This window comes from Athene noctua, chromosome 3, assembly GCF_965140245.1.
Source record: "Athene noctua chromosome 3, bAthNoc1.hap1.1, whole genome shotgun sequence".
In the NCBI taxonomy this organism is placed as follows: domain Eukaryota; kingdom Metazoa; phylum Chordata; class Aves; order Strigiformes; family Strigidae; genus Athene; species Athene noctua.
In genome coordinates this window covers 75,669,206-75,688,905 of record NC_134039.1, presented here as the reverse complement: position 1 = coordinate 75,688,905, position 19,700 = coordinate 75,669,206, and the positions used below count along the sequence as shown (strand labels likewise).

The following is a 19,700-nucleotide window of genomic DNA, read 5'->3' as shown; positions in this document are numbered from 1 at the left end:
TGGAGTGACCTGAAATGTGGACACATCATGGGGGAAACTGAAGTGCAGTTTTGTCCTTCAGTATATCAGTATAGACCCTGGAAGTGATGTTGTGATTTTTCAATAGTGGTTTCATGCAGTGAAGCACATATACCAACATTTCCATAACAGTGATATATCTTCTGTTGGTAACTTTAGGTCAAGTGAACCTAATAATGACTTCAAAATTTAAAGGTTCTAACTAAAATTATAGACATAAGGTCACAAGGGTTTGTACTGAAGGAACAACCCTTATAGAGTTGCCTTTCAAGGTCATGGGTAAAGCTCAGTAAAAAGACATTAAACATTTATGTACCATATATATCACTTTCAATTTTAAAAAGCAAAACTCCCTTATAAATTCCTTACAGCTCATTAGTCACTGCAATATTCTAATGGTAATTTTTACTGAGTCTGGAAACATGGAGGGGTTGCTGAGGGTGTGTGTTTAAATACATTATGGCCAGAGGCCAGATGGTGCTCTCATAGGAAGACAGAAGTCTTGTTGGGCAAGAGCTTCCTGAGGCTCACAGCATCGCTGTCATCATTAAGAACACATTATGGCATGGATTGCAATGTCAAGTATGGTAACTGGTCTTTTACTCTGCTTTGGAAATGTCTGTGCTCATAAACTGTTACCAAAGACTAGACAAAAGCTGAATTTGGAGAGAATAAATACGGTTTTTGAGAGACAGTAAGCTCTGAGCAAAAAATACACCTCTTATCCTCCCATTTAGTGACTCCAGTGACCTCCCAGGTCACAGGGTACATGACACAGGATTAGTCCCCATGGCGGTTGTCTGTGAAGCCGTTTGGGTGGTGGAGGGAACACGTAGGTAACTTCCAAAGATAAATTTAGAAAGGATTGTGTGATACATTGAAAATTTTCTAAAATTTCCAGATATTTTTAATACTCAATCTGAAACCAAACCACTGTTTTAGATTGAAGATCACCTTAAATCCCGTTGAAAAAATACCTGTAGTTGAAAAAAAAAGGCAGAACATTTTGTGTTTCATTTCTTAAAGCCTTTTCTGAAGTGATTACTATTTATTTCCCTATTTCTGCTGTGACTGATCTTAAAAGGAGGAAGGTCACTACCACTTTATCCTGGTTTAGGCATTGAAAAAAACCTGTAAGTCTCTTGAGGGATGATTTTAACCTACTAAGAACATAAACCAAGTTACATAGGAAACGTGCAGTGGCGCAATCATAACTTGGAGCACAGTTTTACCTGCTTGAGTAAAATACCATTATGAACTTTCATTGAGTTGAAGTGAGAATTAATTTATTTCTCTATGTCCCTGGTAGAATTTTGTTGAATTACTACAGGATTTAACTTTCTGCCTCTTGTAAAATAATGCATGGCTTCCCCACTCAGTACAGTGATGTTTATAGCATCTTAATTTTCTTCCATTATGTTATTCCATGTAGCACCTATAAAGATGTGATCTTCAGAACACTAGCAATCCTTCAAAGTTAAAGCTTAAGCAGATTGATGTCGTTAGGTCCATTAAACTCAAAGCACAAAGTATTTCACACTGCTGGCCAGAAGGATTAATAAAGGTGAAAGAGCTATATAGAAATAAGAAAACCATGAGTAATTATGGAAACTACACTCTCAACCTGATTATTCCAGAAGTCATGCACAGGGGGCTATCCAGTGCTCTGGTGCTGCTGCCTTCCAGTCTGCTTCTGTTCTGGTGCATGATCATGGCATGAGGTTGAAAATGTCTTTTATTTTCTGTTAGATATGCCATAATACATGTTAATTATGTGCTTATGAAACTGCTTCTAATTTAGTGCCATAACAGCACAGGAGAGAGAGGTGATTTGCTAGAGAGAGAGAAGGACATTTAAAATGAGTTGGTCTGTATTTTGGTTCGTACCATGTATGTACATCATTGCTCAGTGCTGCTCTGTTCCCCATGAGTTGTGTACTGTCCCTGTTTGCACAGTGTTGTGCAGAACTGCAGTGTGTGGCAGATAGAGAAGCGTGTGTCTCTCTATAGTGCTCCATACGGGGGTGTAGTCTCCCTTCATACCCCAGTTCTCCTTTCATACCCCAAAGGGAGAACACAGAAAATGTGGGAACACTTAAAGAGTAATTTCCTTGGCCAGCATGGGGTGGCCAGTGGCAACAACACACAGTCCTACCCCTTTCAAGGTGATGGTTATGTCTGTGCTAGAAAAAACACACAGAGATGAATAGAAAATAGTGACTCTGTAGACTGGTGGAAAGGGATTTCTTTCCTTTCATCTCCATTTATAAACACATACGACATAGTTAAATGTTCCATTAGCTTTGTCTTCACTGCTCCGTGAATCTCTCACAGAAGTGTACTTCCAAGCTTATTTTCCAATGATATGTGCTGCCAGGTTTGTGATGAGAAAAAGATTCTGAATGATGTAGTCTAATTTTCACTTCTGGGAGCTGAAGAATATCACATCATCTTGGCAAATATTTTTCTGCAGCTATTATATCAAAGCAACTGTAGAACTTTTCAAACATGTCCCTTAGCACACATGTAGGGATATTTTTTTTTTTTTTTTTCTTCTGTATAGGATTGTTTAAAAGATTAGGAAACAGAGTCTGGGCTATGTTCTCATTTTCCTTAGTTAGATTCATGATTCTGACCAACTCTTTTGTTAAATCTGGGCCATATACTACTACTCTTTCTGTGTCAGTAAAAAGCTTGAACAGAGGAAAATAGCCACAGTCCTACAGTGTGGGAGAGACTAGCAACAAAGAGAACTCAACCTCTCCTTCCCATCACTCTCCAGCTCCACAAATGAGTTCTGCAATAGTATAGAGAAGAGATAAGTATAGATAATCAGGCTCTACTCTAAGTACATGGGTTCACTTATCAATGCCAGAAATACGGGAGCATAACTTTGTTCATTCTCTGCAGGCAGAGAAGCACCACTATCTCTCTTCTAAGAATTTGAGCTTGTTTGCCATCAAGAGAGGCAAGGATTTGGTTCTCTGTATTTCACTCTATCCATGAATACAGTAGCGCTACAGCAATGCTGTCAATTGGGTATAATGCTGCTGTTGTCTGTTGTTCATACAGAACAGTTGAACAGTGGGTCAGGATTCCGCAAGATATTTCACTTGAGCAATGTCATAAAAATATAAATAATTATTATTAGAGTTGTTTGGTGATTTGAGGAAACATTGTATTTTGCATAAACACAAAGAAAAGGATTTGGCAACTAAATAAACCACTCCTTAACTTTAAAAATTTCTTTTCAGTTTCATTTATTTTTTTCTTCTTTGTTCTGTCATTCAGATTAAAATTCAGTGCATGACACCTGAAGCATGCATCACAATTCTATTTTTTTCTAAAAAGGCTGAATTTTCTATTTTATCTACTGCTGTTTGAATCTATGTAATTGCTATGTGTTGTTGCCTATTCATACTGCCTGCAGTTACTGTATTCATACATGTAGAGAGAACACAGTGCCTAAACAGATTGCAGATGTGAAGGGATCCATATGTCCTTGGTAAGCCACATACAGCATCCTGTGAGATCAAGGACTAAAGTGTAGTACTCACAAGGACGTTGGTGGAACAGGGGACTTGGGGGGTATGAAAATCTGCACCTTACTGATTTAACAGCTGAATTAGGTCTGCAGCTAGAACTCTTCTCAACCTCCTTTGGAACATATTCTGTACAATTAATTTTAATTTAGTATTCTTAAGAGTTTCCATTATTCTGAATATATACCAGAAACCAATTCTCTGCTGGTGTCAATCAGTATAACTTCATTATTGTTGGGGAGTTTTGGAGTTTAGCACTGTCTCAGGCTTTAACCTTGTTATGATATCCAGGAAACATCAAGTTCCATTTCAAAATTATTACTGAATGCTAACAGCTCTCTTGATTTTACTGATATAGATTGGCACAAATAGCTCTGATCATTGCTGAGCTAAATACATTCTCAAAATAGCAAAATAATTAAATTGCTAGTTTTGTAGCATTTTTCTATAGAGACTTGTAAAGTGCTTAGTTCTCCAGAATTACAAAAGAAATTAGGTAAAAGTGTTTTCATAGAACTGTAAAAGGTTACAAATGTGAAAAGCATGAGCTTTATTGTTTTCTTTAAATAATATATTGTTATTGTCAATTCCATAGTTAAACAAAAAAGCAAAAAAAACAACAAAGAGCTCACCCTCAAGTTCAACTTAAGAAAACTGTTTTCATTTATTTTTATGTTTTTGAAAGAATTCAATTTTGCACACTAATTTTGCAGCACAGTGAAGTGCCAATTTTCATAATTGCTGTCTGGGAAGGGATACCTTTGCCAAGGTAATTTCTGTCACTTCCCCTCATCTTTTTCTTCATTTTTTACCTCTGAAAATAAATGTCATGTTGTAGCTTAAACACTGTTATAAGCAATAGCATGCCTGAATGCAGCTGTAATTGAGGATCTACCTACTCTTCCTTTTACAAAATTGGTGCAGGCTTCACTATTAAACCCAGGTGCACTGATCTCAGTTAAAGGCAGGGTGAAAAACTGCAGTTCTGTGTGGTCTCATTTTCATAAATGTGATTCAGATTAGGGCTATTTTAGCCCACGTGTGCCTCTGTGAATAGAGACAGAGCTGTAAGACCATGGACTAGAACTGTTCATATAGGCAAAAGGTGTTCATTTCCTTGAAAGAAGAGAACAGTAGATGTTGGAGGAAGACAGTATATTTTTATGACCAGAGGAGGAAGATCATGTTTTTATCTTACCATACTTATGAAGAGATCAGTGATAAACCAAGAGGTTTTGAGGACCAAATCTAAGTCATAGGATTCAATTACTTCAGTGATGATTTTTGGACAAGGAGTGACTTTTGTAGAGAAGGAATTCTCTACAATTGGAAGAAGGGGCTAGCCACACACAGTGATTACAAAGAGGCTGTGAGGCTATGCAGGGTGGAAATCAGAAGGGCTGAAGCCCAACTGGAAATTAATTTGGCCTCTACAATCAAGGATAACAAGAAAAGTTTCTGTAAGTATGTCAGTAGCAAAAGAAAGTGCAGGGAGAGTCTCCATCCCCTGCTAGATGCAGGAGGAAATTTTGGTAACAAGAGACGAGGAGAAGGCTGAGGTGCTTAATGCCTTCTTTGCCTCAGTCTTTAATAACAAGATTAGTTGTATTGATGAAATCCAGCCTCCTCAGCCAGAAGACAGAGACTGGGAGAATGACCCCTCTGCAATCCAGGAGTCAGTCAGTGACCTACTGCATCACATAGACACCCGAGAGTGCTGAAGGAGCTGGCTGGGGTGCTCGCCAGACCACTTTCTATCATTTCCCAGCAGTCCTGGCTGACCGGGGAGGTCCCAACTGATTGGAAATTGGCCAATATGACACCCATCTATCAGAAGGGTCGGAAGGATGATCCGGGAAATTACAGGCCTGTCAGCTTGACTTTGGTGCCCGGGAAGCTGATGGAGCAGCTCATCCTAAACACCATCATGCAACACATGCGGGACAACCAGATGCTCAGGCCCAGTCAGCATGGGTTTATGAAAGGCAGGTCCTGCTTGACAAACCTGATCTCCTTCTATGACAGAGCGACCTGCTTATTGGATGAGGGAAAGGCTGTGGATGTAATTTACCTTGACTTTAGCAAGGCTTTTGACACTGTTTCCCACAGCATTCTCCTGGCTGCTCGAGGTTTGGACAATCGCACACTTTGCTGTGTAAAAAACTGTCTGGACGACTGAGCCCAGAGAGTTGTGGTAAATGGAGTTAAATCCAGTCGGCGGCCGGTCACGAGTGGTGTCCCCCAGGGCTCGGTGTTGGGGCCACTCCTGTTTAACATCTTTATTGATGATCTAGACGAGGGGATCGAGTGCACCCTCAGTCAGTATGCAGATGACACCCAGTTGGGTGGGAGTGTTGATCTGCTCGAGGGTAGGGAGGCTCTGCAGAGAGACCTGGACAGGCTGGAGCCATGGGCTGAGGCCAGCGGGAGGAGTTTCAATAAGGGCAAATGCCGGGGGCTGCCCTTGGGCCACAACAACCCCCAGCAGCGCTACAGGCTTGGGGAGGAGTGGCTGGAGAGCTGCCAGTCAGAGAGGGACCTGGGGGGTGATTGACAGCCGGCTGAACAGGAGCCAGCAGTGTGCCCAGGTGGCCAAGAAGGCCAATGGCATCCTGGCTTGTGTCAGCAATAGCGTGGCCAGCAGGGACAGGGAAGGGATCTGACCCCTGTGCTCGGCACTGGTGAGGCCGCCCCTCGATTCCTGTGTTCAGTTCTGGGCCCCTCACTACAAAAAGGACATTGAATGACTCGAGCGTGTCCAGAGAAGGGCAACGGAGCTGGTGCAGGGTCTGGAGCACAGGTCGTAGGAGGAGCGGCTGAGGGAACTGGGGGGGTTTAGTCTGGAGAAGAGGAGACTGAGGGGAGACCTCATCGCCCTCTACAGCTCCCTGAAAGGAGGGTGCAGAGAGCTGGGGATGAGCCTCTTTAGCCTTGTAGAAAGTGACAGGACGAGGGAATGGCCTCAAGTTGCACCAGGGAAAGTTCAGACTAGATATTAGGAAGCATTTCTTTCCAGAAGGGGTTGTTAGACATTGGAATGGGCTGCCCAGGGAGGTGGTGGAGTCCCCATCCCTGGAGGTGTTCAAGAGTAGGGTCGATTTGGAGCTTAAGGATATGCTGTAGGTGGGAACTGTGCTAGGCGAATGGTTGGACTAGATGATCTCCAGGGTCCTTTCCAACCTAGATGATTCTCTGATTCTGTGAATTCAGGCTTTCCAGAGATTTTCACCACAGCACAGCAAGGTCAAAAGAAACAGATTAGAGTGAACCAGGACAACAGTCTGGTAAACAAGACCTAACTAGGGACAGAGGCAGGAAAAAAGAGAATTAAAAAACCAGAAAGAGTTGGCAGTGGTGAATGATGAGATGATGGAGAGGAGATTCAACCATTGAGATCTGACCTTCTGAAAAGTCAGAAGCTGTGTAAATAGCCTTTCAGTCAGCAGAAATGTTGTATTACACCTTTTAGATGAAAAAGGATATGAAAGGTACAAAATCTGTTGCAGCATGGCTGTTGCAGTCATTAAGATGAACGTGACAGGTTGAGAAGCACAGAAAAGAGAAGTGAGAGGAGCAACCCAGGAAGGTGGTGAATGGAGTTGGTGTACAGCTGGTCTGTAGATGACAGAATGAGCAAACAGGGAGGAGGGAAGATGGCGTTGAACAATCAGAAAGAGTAGGACAGATACAGGACAAAGACTTCAAAACAGAAAGAGTGAAGGTTACAGATATCCCCAGCCAGGATGAAGGACCCAAAAATAGGGACTGTAGGAAAACTAGAAGCCTTGTTGAGAGATGGCAGCTGCCCAAACAATGCCTGACATGTGCAGGTATGTTGATAAGACATGAGCTTCCTCTGGAAGTACTGGCTGGGTGTGATCTAATGGGGTGGTCTGGGAGGTTGCAGCACTAGCACAGGCATCAGGCAGTCATAGTACAGCCTTTCTCAGCTGGAGTATGAGTTAGGATGCCATGCTAACATTGCTTTCCTGGTTACTGCCCAAACTACAGGCAGGTTGAGCTTGTGTACACTTGCACTCATCTATGTTGATTTTCTGCCTGAGAACTAAGAATCAGAAGAGGGTGATAGGAGGCTGTGGGGTCTTGTGATCATGAGTTCAGAAGACAGCAGGAGGGTAGGTGGAGGAGGTGGGCATGAGGTTCTCTAAGGTACATGAAAAAAAGAGGGTACCGAAGTGGCAAACCTTTGGGGAAAATACTGTGACAGGATCTTTAAAGATTGCATTATAATAGAAATCCAAAAGGAGATTAATTAAAACAACTGCTAAACTATGACATTTTCTAATTTTAGTGTTATGGTTTACAACTGTAATAATGTTCTTCTGTCATAACTTAAAGAGTAGAGGTAGTAATACACATCTTTTTCCTTGGTGGGAATGACAACGTGTGTGTGTGTGGGGGGGGGGGGGGGGGGGGGAGGTGGGGGAATTTAAATTTTTATCTTGCTTTTTTCCTGCTTATAGTAGTGACAACATTGAACAGTACTGTGGGGGGAAAAAAAAAAAAAGTTTTGAAGCTCAGTTTTATGTAAACTACAGCTTTTGGTAGAAGTGAACACTGAAACACTTTCTTAGTAGGAAACACAGTATCACTTCAAATAATAAAAGAAAAATTTTAGTTGTTCTTATCAGGGATATTTTCTGCACATAGATTTACACTTCTTTCAAATCTCTTACTAGTTTTATACAATCATTCTGACACTGTTGGAGGAAAGAAAAAAATATGTGTTGGCAGTTGCAGCTAACAGTCTGGAGTGATGCAGAAAACAAAGATAAGGAAAGATTCTGAAAAGGTAGAAGCTTGCTTAGAGCATGTCTAGTCCATAAAACTGAGATTATGTTGTTTATTTACAGTAGCTGTTTAAAGCTTATGTGAGCCATGATATAATTAGCAAAATGTGAGACAACTAGTTCATCGTCTTTGTGCCAAGCAGGGATTTATGTACCAGCTGGGGAACCCAGTAGCATTGGAGCTATGGTAAAGGAAAAGAACAATAGTTAATATTGTCTTCTGTCAATTAATGTAGATTATGCTCTTTTAATCTCAAACATTTCTCTGGGGTGTCTGGTAGAATCAGAAACATCTGAAATGCATTGTGGATGCTGGGGGAGCTCAGAAATACATTGCAGTGATATGCTGTTTAAAATGAAAAATGGTTTTGTCTAAATAATAGCATGAAATGACCTTTGAAGGAGCTTTCTCCACACAGCAGTATTGTGCAGTGTTCCTTACCAAGAAATGTCCGTGGACTGAGGTCAGAGCTGCTCAGACATGTCCTGGTTCCATATATCTCTTGCGAGGAATCAGGAATGCCTCTCAACATTTGCAGGATGGAATGGAGTAGAAAATAAGGAGATGTTCCTTATGAGACATGAGATGGTTTTGACCAAAATCTGCAGTGAATGAGAAGCTTACACACTGCTGCTGAAGAGAAGTCATCTATATTTAGTTTATCTTTAGAGAGTTAAATCTTTATAGATTAGCTGAATATTTACAATACAATCAGTGTTCAATCTTATTTATTTTTTGTCATTCCCCTTTGGTTTTATTATGTGTCTATTTTTCTTGCCCCACTATATTAGCATTTGAGCAAAATAAAAGAGTGTACATGTGTATGTACATAGTTTCTTGCTTAGTTATTGAAAATTTTTTTTCAATAAGTAATTTTTAGTCTCACCTTTATAAGTGATAGCCAGAGGCTGGAACAGCTTTCTGCTAGTGACATATCAGAAGTCCATCTCAGAAAAGGTATTTTTATGTGCATTTTAGTCACAGAATAACCCAGCGGGTATACAAATTAATGGATAGTGAAATGATTTTAAAATGTTTAATTTAATTTAACTTAAACATGTTTGAATAAGTGATAATGAATCTGGTGGTTTCTGTTATTGGCAAGATGCAAACATCAGTTTAGTTGCAAGAAAAATAGTTAAAACAGGAGCAGATTGAGATATGCTGATCTTCAGTGCCCAAACTGAAATATGAACTTGTCCAAGCTTCACAGGATTTCATGCTGGATCTGGCCCAAAGAAATTAAAGTCAAGCTGTGAATAGAGGTGAAAGTGATTTAGGGTGAAAAAAAGTATTTGCTTCATTTCAAGATGTCTCTTGCTTCCTGTGTGATCTTAATACGGTCACTAAACTCTTGCTGCAAAATCACTTTTTTCTTCTACAAAACAAGAGAAATAATAGCCTTTGTAGTTTTTTTTGTGAAGGCAAGTTAAAGAAGATTCATAACATGATTTCAGATCACCAAGTGAAATGTGAAGTGGAACATGCTATCAAGTTAAATATATTTAGTTAGTATTGTCAAAATCAAACTCTAAAAAATTACTCAGACCAGAAAAATAATCCACAGGTTGATTTCAAATAATGACATATTACTACATACAGTCTTTTTATGTTTTGTTTCCACACATTCTTGCTATGTGTTTTAGTATAAGTCACAATACATACACTCTGGAATCCTTGAGCGGGGTGTTCTGTTTAAACCCTAAATTCGTAAGACTTAATAGTATTGTGGGAGGACTGGGATTTTTATTCTTCTTGATCTAAGAACATGCTTTTTATTTTCATGGTTAAGAAACAAATGATTTCATACATTTCAAGAAGGAGAACATTTATTAAAAAAACACATTAAAGCATTTCTTATATGAGTAATCTCTTTAATTTCATGGTACCCTTATGTCATGAAGACTTAGTCTTGGAGGATAAAATGTTTTAGGCCTGTACAAGTTAATTGATTTTGATTATATTTCATGTAAGGATGGTCAAAAGAGATAAAAATAAAGAAAAACTTTCAGACTTGCTCCCCAAATATGGGACTTTAAATACAGATCTTGGTCCATGAATAATCTATAGTTCAATATTAATTTCAGCTAATAGAAATTTAGTTAAATGGAAATTCTGCAGTACCTTTGACTGAGGTAGAAATCCAGTTCTTACTTGTTACTCAATTCTGAGTTAAAGATTTGCAATTAAATTTGCTGATTGTAAGTTTATTGTAGATCTTAGCACATTTCTGCTGCAGCTGAGAGTATCCTGATCATTATTTATTAGATATTTATAATTTTAAATATATAAACAGAGGTTGATAAAACTCTTAAAGGTGTTATGGTCTACTCTGTTCATTGCCCTGAGAATTGTTTTGCTTAGTTATTGTCACTTGCATATTCAAGCACAACTTCTGTGGACAAGAAACAGTCCTATTTCTGTTTGGTAATCCATGTTAAAAAATAATGCTTATTCTGTAGATAAAAACATCTCCAGTTGGGATATGGCACTAAAAGCATTATAGATAACACTGTTAGTGACTCAGATATCAAGGCCCGCAATTACACATTTATACCATTAGACATTTTTATAGGAGAAAGTAGCAGCTAAGGAAGAAGTTAAGTATCATTTCAATGGTGTACCACATATATGTGAATTAAGCTCCAGACATCCATTGTCAGATAATGTCTCACAGCTTTCCACTCAGTAAACACTGAGTAAACACTCAGTGTTTTGATCAGTGGAGTAAGAAAAATGCCATTAACTTCTACAAAGAAAGTTTATCTTTCATTTTTTCCAGTCGCTTTCTCCTTTGATAATAAAAGGTAAGAGTGTGACTTAGTTGAACTTGAAGAAAGCAAAACCAAGTTAAAGGATGCTTTGACAAATAAGCACAAAAAAAAGTATATATATGTTAACTTATTAAAGTGTATACTTCTATTATTCACACATTATTTTTAAAGGTGTTCTGTCTGGAAAAGTAAGGAGCTATACTATGTCAATTAATTCGGGAAACTTCACAGCCAGAGGGTTGGACTTTCTGTAAGATGAATATGCAAAACCATCCAGAATTTTGTTCCAGGGAAAAGCAAAAGAAAATCAGAGAAAGATTTAATCTTTAACTATCCTAACTAGTGAGAAAGTGTGTAAATTTATGGGGGTTTGGTTTTGTTGTTTGTTTGTTTTTTGTTGTTTTGGTTTTTGTTTTTTTTTTTTAAAAAAAGGCAATTTATTGCATCTGAGATAGAAACAAAACCACGAACTTGATTTGGGATGTAAGGGAGCAGATTACCTCCATATCAGAATATCAAAGAATTTAAATATGAAATTGCAAGTTTGACATCCAGGAAGTTTGTTACATTTATAGCATCACAAGTAATACTACAAATAGCAAATATATCTCCTTTTAGGAGAAAAACGCCTTTCAGGAAACTATGCATTTGTTCATTCAACTTGGTTGAAAACAAAACTTTAAAATAATTTTGAAGTGTTGACAAAACAAAGTCATAGAGATGAATGGAAAATGAAACAAAATATGAGACTTTCATAAAGAGTTAAAAATGTCAGACTAATCTGATAGTTCTTTAATGGAATTACCAGTTTTATCAGCTGAGGAAGTGCCCTATAAAATTGATCTGTCTGCAATTCGGTGTCACATTTGGTATGGAGACATGATAAGGACTAAAACTGCTATATAGGGGATTGGCAAAACCTCATCTGAAATTTTTTGTCCTACTTTACATGCTTGTGTTTAAGAAAGATGTAAACTGGAAGAAATGTGCAGAAGACATATGAAGGTGCTCAGCAGTGCAAAGTACTTGTCTTACTGAAATAACTTAGCTTAATTACTTTAGCAAAGTAAAGATCGATATATAAGAAGTGTTTTATTCACACTCTATAGATAGATTCAGGAATGAATACTGAAGTGAAAAAAAAAAAAAATTAAGATAAAAGAGGTTAAATAAATGGATAAAAACTGAGTATGAATCCACCAAGGCTGGAAATTAATGACACTTTTGAAAATCTGATGCGTTTTGTCTTTAAGGGAGCAAAATGAAACTAATTTTAAATTTATGAAAGAGGCTACTTTGTATTTTCCCTGTGACTGTAGACTGAACTTGATGACAGAAGGAATTTCTTTCTAACTGTTCATTCCTATATCATATGTGATACAGCCATTCATCTTCAATTACGTGTTTGTGTGCCTTAGCCCCATTGACAGGACTGGGATTCTTCTTGATATGATTTTAAGTTTTAGTCTAAGTTAGCAAAACATTTCAGTATATGCTATTGTCCTAGTGTAATCATGGGTTATTGAATTTAATCACTAAAACATACATCTTTGTGTAAGAAAGGAAACATCATTATTTTGCTTAAACCTGGATAGGGATAATTCCATTGATATTTTAACCCTATAAAGATAGAACTTTAACTATACAAACTCTGAGGTACACTGGAAGACATCTCAGCCCTTCTTAAGAAAAACTTTTCCTCAAATCTAATTCCCAGTTTTGTGATTGTCATCAGTTCATAACAGACAACAAAAGATTGCTGATGTTAATCTATGATATAAAGCCATTGTTATCATATCAGAAGTGTAAATTGCTCTCCAAGTTGGCTGTTTATATGCTGAGATGATATGGATAGAGAAGTATGGTCAATCATTCTAAATGTAGTCACTAGTGTAATTTTGTGTATGTGGCCTAAGTGAGAAACAGAGGAAGCAATAGACAGATGTTTGTACTTTTATGTTGTGGAAGCTTCTATTAAAAACAAGTACCTCTTTAGCTTATGATAATGTGATACTCATTAGTGAGTAGTACAAGGATAAATGTGACTTTGTTTTCACCAAAGCTAGAGGAAAGCTAGGAAAGAAGTCACGATAATGAACGTCTTGCAGGTGAGGCAACTTCCTAAAGTTAAAAAATGCTATCATGGCAGTTATTTCTTTCATTCTGCTTTTTAATTCATTCAAGAGAATGGTGACTTTTTAATTTTTCTATTAGATTTTTATTAGTTTGTTTATTTAATCATAGTGTAAAAGATATCGATGTACAAAGCGCCATGCAACCAGTTGTTTAAAGAGTTATTGATTTTAAAATATCTTAAGTAAAATAAAAATATAACAAATCTAGTGAGTGGAGTGGAGGGCATGTTACAGAATGAGGGAGTATTCATAAGCACAAACACCTTGTCTTTCCCACATCAACTGTTTCTAGTCAAGAAGGGCCTTTAGAGATGAGGATAAAAACATATCAATCCAAAATTGAAGGCTAGTTTGTAGAGCAGTTTTGTATGAAAAAAAAAAAAAAAAAAAAGGAGTGGTAAGTTAAACCTTCCCTGATACCAGAGGAGAAATTGTATTTCTCTGATTCCCCTTCCATTCCCTTGTGTCTATGTGTGTGCAAATTAATTTAGAAAATAACTGTACAAGTTAATTGTTAATTAAATAATTGTTTTTATGAGAAGTGAGCTCTACAAAGCAGATAAAACACTTCTACTATTTAATGTTATCTCATCAGTACAGAAGTGCAGATGGCCACCCACCCAATGCACCAAGTATTCTGGAGGAAAGAGGCATTTTGCAAAATCGAAGTAGCTTCAAACACAGATGCTGTTAAAAGAAATAATGTATGGTGAAAGGAATGTGGCTGCTGTCATCAAATAAATCATATAAATATGTCCAGACTTCCAAAAGTTTGTTTGTACAAAGATTGTCATTGCCAAAAAAAAGAAAAATATATCAATGTAATGATACAGAAGGAGATAAGTGCCTTGATAGTTAATTGCATGAAGCTTTTGTTATTTTGAATAGAAACCTTTTTACCCAGAACTCAAGAAAAATAAAGAACATTTCATTGGTGATACTGACTAAGATATTTACTCTTATCTTTAAATGCAGTAGTCTCAACACAGAATTTAAAGTAGTGATTCTCTTTAGGAGTTACTGATAGGGTGATACAGTATTTTAAGGCTAGTTAGGTCACTGAGCATCCGTGGAGTGTATATAATCCAAGATAATTACTTTTGATGACTATAGGGAATGGTCACTAGTAAAACTTGTTCATTTCCATCTCTATAACTCTGTTTCTGGCTATTGAAAATTAAAAGCCTTCCTCATTATATTAATAAAAAAAATTCATTTCTATATTGGTTACAGTTTTGACCATACTTATTTTCCCGATCCAGTGCTGGGGGAGGTTTCAATATGATCCCAAGTGTGAGATTGACACAAATGCTGTACACCCAGGGTATTAAATATTATTAAAAGTGAAGAGGGGTAGTGATGGGACAGAATGAAAGGAAAAGACAGAAATCAAACAAGCATGTGGAATAGAGTGGCAAGAATAGTCACCACCATGGATCCAGCAGCATGCTGTTAGTCCTCACTCTTCAGTTCTTCGGTGGTGGGTGCACACACAGCAAAGTTTTCTGTTGCTTTTTAAGTTCATCATATCAGCTGATGGGCATATCTGCCCACCTTTAGTTTTTTTCTCTGGTTTTTGCTCCATCCAGCTTCTGAGGCCAAAATGCTCCCTGTTTATCAGTTCATTAGCAATGCATGCATGGTATCTGGAGTACACAATAGTTAAAAATGGCTACACGATGGAGCCACTGATAAACATTTGGTTTCACTCAATTCATGTTTTCCCCTCTGAGGCTTATCTAAGGAGTTTAACAAAGCAACTGCAAGGGAGTGGGATGTGCATCCTTCAATACACTCCTACTTCCTTAGGTGACATTCCTTAGGCTAATCCAAAGGCTTGTCCTTGAGGTTTGCACAGATACCAGCAAGCTTTGAGACAGTCATTTCAGTCTCTCACACTTAGATATACTTCTGCCATCAAACCCACTAATTTTTTATTAGTACTTTTGGGAAGACTTTACACTGGCACAGAGTGGATGCTAACCTCCTCTGTAAGTGCAAAAAAGCAGACCCATCAAGAAAGGGGCTTGATTGCAGCATCTATTTATGGGGAAATTTATATTCTCTCTTATGAGAGATTGGCAGCATTGCTTGTGAATTTCAATTGTGGACATTAAACCATTTTGCTAAATTTCGGTATCTTTGAATAGCAAGTTTTTAAAGTATCATTGCATCATGGATTTGTGCTAAGAAAATCAGTCTAGAAAATCAGCAATGCTGCATCTATTTATGCTTTTATCCTCATTTTAACTTTCTTACTGATTGACTTTTTATGTGTTTGTCTGACTTGAGACCTGAGAATTGCTCAATGATTACAGAACATTCTCAATCATAAAAATAATATCTTGTTTTATGAGAGTCTTTCAAAGGACAACATTAAAAAATACTTAAAAAGCTATCTAGGGAGCCTTTTAACGGGCTTTAAACTGTCCATGTCTTTCATATAGATTCAGAAAGCTACTCAATGAGTTAGGCAGGAATTTCCAGACTAGTTGTCTCTGTTACCACCCATCAGCTGCTATCATTGTAGATCTACATTTATGCACAGAAAGAGAAGTGTAATTTCCCTTCTCACTTTCCAACCAGGGACCTACATACTATTGTCTTCTTTTTTGCCTTACGAACTTCTCCCTGTCCCTCACAGACCTTCCCTTATTCCTCAGGAGCCCAAAGTCATCCCTTCATCACTTTAAGGAGCATCCAGTCTAAGCCGTAGTGTAATCATCTCATACAGGCAGAGCTAAAACCTATTTTATTTTCCACCTGATAAAAGAATGCGACATTGATCTGATTGCTACACCACACCTGAGGAACTAGTCTTTTTAGGTAATAAAATTTTTGTTCCAGATCACACAACTAAGATGATACAGACACCTAATAAGCAGATTTCCTTACAAGAATCTCTCTTCTATGTAAATGTTAATATATGTGGAATTTATTTATTACCAGTTTTGAGCTTGGCATGAATACCATTTTCACAGCGTGTCTTCGTAGTGTCATTAGCTTTAAATATCAGAAACTACTATGACATTTTTCTTTATATTTTTCTCACTACTGTCATAATCCTTTCCCAAAATCATCATTTGGGGATTCCAAATCTATCAGTGAACACTGCTTCCTTCAGTACCAAAATATTTCTTTGGTCACAATCCATTAAGTAGTGATCAGAACACTAATGTTGCCTTGGTCTCACTTTTAGGCAGCAAGGCTGCACAACTGTACAGTGGTGGGTTTTTTCTGTTTTATTTCTGAGTGTAGTCCAAACAATGCATTTTATCTATTGTGACATCTACCTTGGATAAAAGTGCTAATTTCTTCACACCATCTATACACATAGGCTAAATAAGCGTCTTTTTTCTCTAAGGTGCACTTGGACAGGCAATGGGAACCCGGCAGTGCCTCACTTGCAGTGATTTTTGCATCCCACATTTTACAGAAATTTTTTGTATGTATTATGCAAGTGATCTTCAACTGGTTCTAAGTTAATTCTGAAGGAGGCTAAAGGAAAACCTTTTGAAAATGAACAGAACTCATTTAAAAAAAGAAAAACAACCAAACAAATGCCGAGCTGCATTCAGCACTATCAAATGCAGCCAAAGAGCAGATGGAGCTATTCTGTGGCTGACTCCTTAGCAGGTGAACAACTCACCACCACTCCCTCTGCCCCAAATGAGGTGTAAGAAACGAAAATGCTGTCATCACTAGTGCTGTTTTCCCTTGACTTTTATTCTATGGAAAGAGAAACTCTGCCTGCAGTAGGAAGTAATGGAGTTTGTCTCCTCTGACACACATCTGTTCAAACTCGATGGATCATACTTATCCCCTTAACTTATTTTACATTTCTTCATAGCTCCCAAAATGTGATAAAGTTACAAAGCTATAAATCCCAAGGTAAACTTTCACTTTTAGTCTAGCTTTTCTGAGGTGTGGTCTTTGCAGACATCTATTTTGGATCTCAGAAAACAACCTATAGCTAAACAGACATTGACAAAATCTATTTGTCATATGCAAGTAAAAATCAGTTATCATCCTTTTACCATGAGGTAGAAATGAACAGGGGAAAAAGCTGAGGTAAGTGAAGTGTTTTATTGTATGCTAATGAAAGCTTGAGATTGCAAATATTTTTGTTACGACTCTGAGACATTTTTAATTCCTTTCCCAGTGAATATGTCAGGGATCTATCAAGCTACTTCTGGCCAACAGAATCTTTTCTGTGTTCATACAGTACTCATAACAAGACATTGTCACTTATCAGTGCTTCTGAAATACCACTGTATACAGCTGATTATAAAGATAGCAGCCAAAAAATATAATGAATATAATCCTAATTTAGTTCTTGTGCATTCTCTGATTTACTGCTGCCATTGTATTTAAGTCAAATGAAAAGAGAGTGCTTGATATAATTTAAATAATCTGAAGTCATGTACAGCTGGTTTTTATTAAGTGTTTGCCAGACTGAGTAATGACATGCTTTCTTTGGCATGTCATAATAATGCTGTGGTAGAATATATACATTATGATTACATGAGTTAGTAACCAAGGAAACAAAATTGGTATTGTACAAGTGTCCTCCAGGACATGTATAATTAAGGTCCTGTCAGGTTTTCAGAAAAAGATCTCCAGTGTCTCAGGACTTAACAACATCCTTGTAAAATTCTGATACACAGACTGAAATGTAAGAGGTGAGAGAGCAGGTACTGCATCAACTGTAATGCACTTGTGTTTGTCTGTGAAGGTGTTTGTCAGCAAGCTATACATACAGTTTTTATAATTGTTGATGTCTTCTTTGCTGTTGTCTTAGTTGCTCACAGAAAGAAAATTCCTCAAAAATAAGGCCTTCATTTAAAATTCAAGCCATCTATTGCACTGACATCAGTAGCTGTTGAAGACATTGGGCAACTTCCAGCTGGATAAAATTGTAGGATTAGAGTTATTTTAGATGTTATAGTTCTATACATTGAGACTTTCATTCATCTCACCTAACCTCGGGTGAAAACCCAGTCCAGTTTCACATATACCTGACTTGACTCTCAGTCACGTGGGCATCTAATCAAGACATAAGGCAAAGAAGTCTCCTATAGGTAAAGATAAGTTGTATGTGTCTTTGAAGATGCTCAGAGGAAGATCATATCCACTTGAATACCTGCATCTAAATTAGACAAGATGACCTTTAAAGGCATCTACCTCTTTCTATTCACTACATAACTTAAATTTTAAGTGCTTAAAATATAGTCAAAGTTGAGATAACTACGATGGGCAGATGGGATCCCATACATGCCTGTTACAGGAAGAACTTGGTCAGTTCATGTAATTCAAACCAAGTCAGGATCAAAGCAGTTTATTAATTTATTAGCAGTAGGCAGTTTTCTGGCAATCAGCGAACTGCACAGGATCAACCAGTGACCACCCCCAGGAGGTCCCAGGCACACTCTGTTGTGGGTCCCCAGGCGCTGTGCCCCACACTGTCACTTCTCTAGTGGGGTATAGATTTGCAACCGCATCACTTAGGGATGAAGTTAGTGATGCTGTGGGGCAGCTTCTGGCAGTGACAAACCTGGTTTTGGCTCCTGCTGTCCCCACTCTCAGGTCTCTCCCCAGTGTTACTAATTTCCACGTTTCTTTGACTCTTCTTTAAAGCTGACACCTTTGTTTTGAAAGTCTCCTTATAATTCCTTATTACAGTTTAATCCAGCTAAGGATCATCTTCTTCTTTAACATGATTTTTGGAAGACACCTGCTCAGATTTCTTAACAGCCCTGATTACCCATGCCATTTTGCCAAGGGCTGGCCATGGAAGCCCCCACAGATGCCCCCTTTTTCTCCTATATTAACTGGGGACAGGTGCTTTATACGGAATGGGTCAGATTCTAAGTGACCTGACCAAATTTGGAAACTAAGCCTTGGAGGACAAGAGAACCTTTGGCATTTCAGTATTTGGACTCTAAGTTTGAAGAGGACCAGAGCTGATTTCTACATGGTTTTCTAACCACTTGTATTTGATATGTATGGTTCATCTTTTTGATTTTGGATGCAAGCCAGACATGTACATACAATTTGCACATTTTTCATAGTTTTATATGTCACAGTGGGTGCTGCTATTTCTAAAAATGCAGTTCTGAAACACTGATGTCTTAGTTTTATGAATCTTTGCAGTCTTATTAGGGTTTTTTTTTTGTTTTCTTTGGGGTTTTTGTGGCATACAACAAGAGCTCTGTATTGGCAGTACAGTTATAATAATGAGTTAACACTTCCCTCAAATCAGGCAGCTGAAGCTTGACAGCCTCCTAGTATTTCTGATAATTTTAAAAGAGCACATACTGTAACTCAGAATTAGTTTGCTGTGAGCCACAAATAAAATATTGATGAAATATGCTCATAATAAAAATTCTTAGAATGTCATTTTTCCCTGACTGTCAAAC

General features: G+C 37.8%; 1 protein-coding gene across 11 annotated transcripts in view; it reads left to right on the top strand.

Annotated features, from left to right (window-relative positions):
- The window catches only part of MAGI2 (membrane associated guanylate kinase, WW and PDZ domain containing 2), a 789,209-nt gene that overhangs the window by 250,838 nt on the left and 518,671 nt on the right, over positions 1-19,700 (top strand). The window lies entirely within an intron of this gene.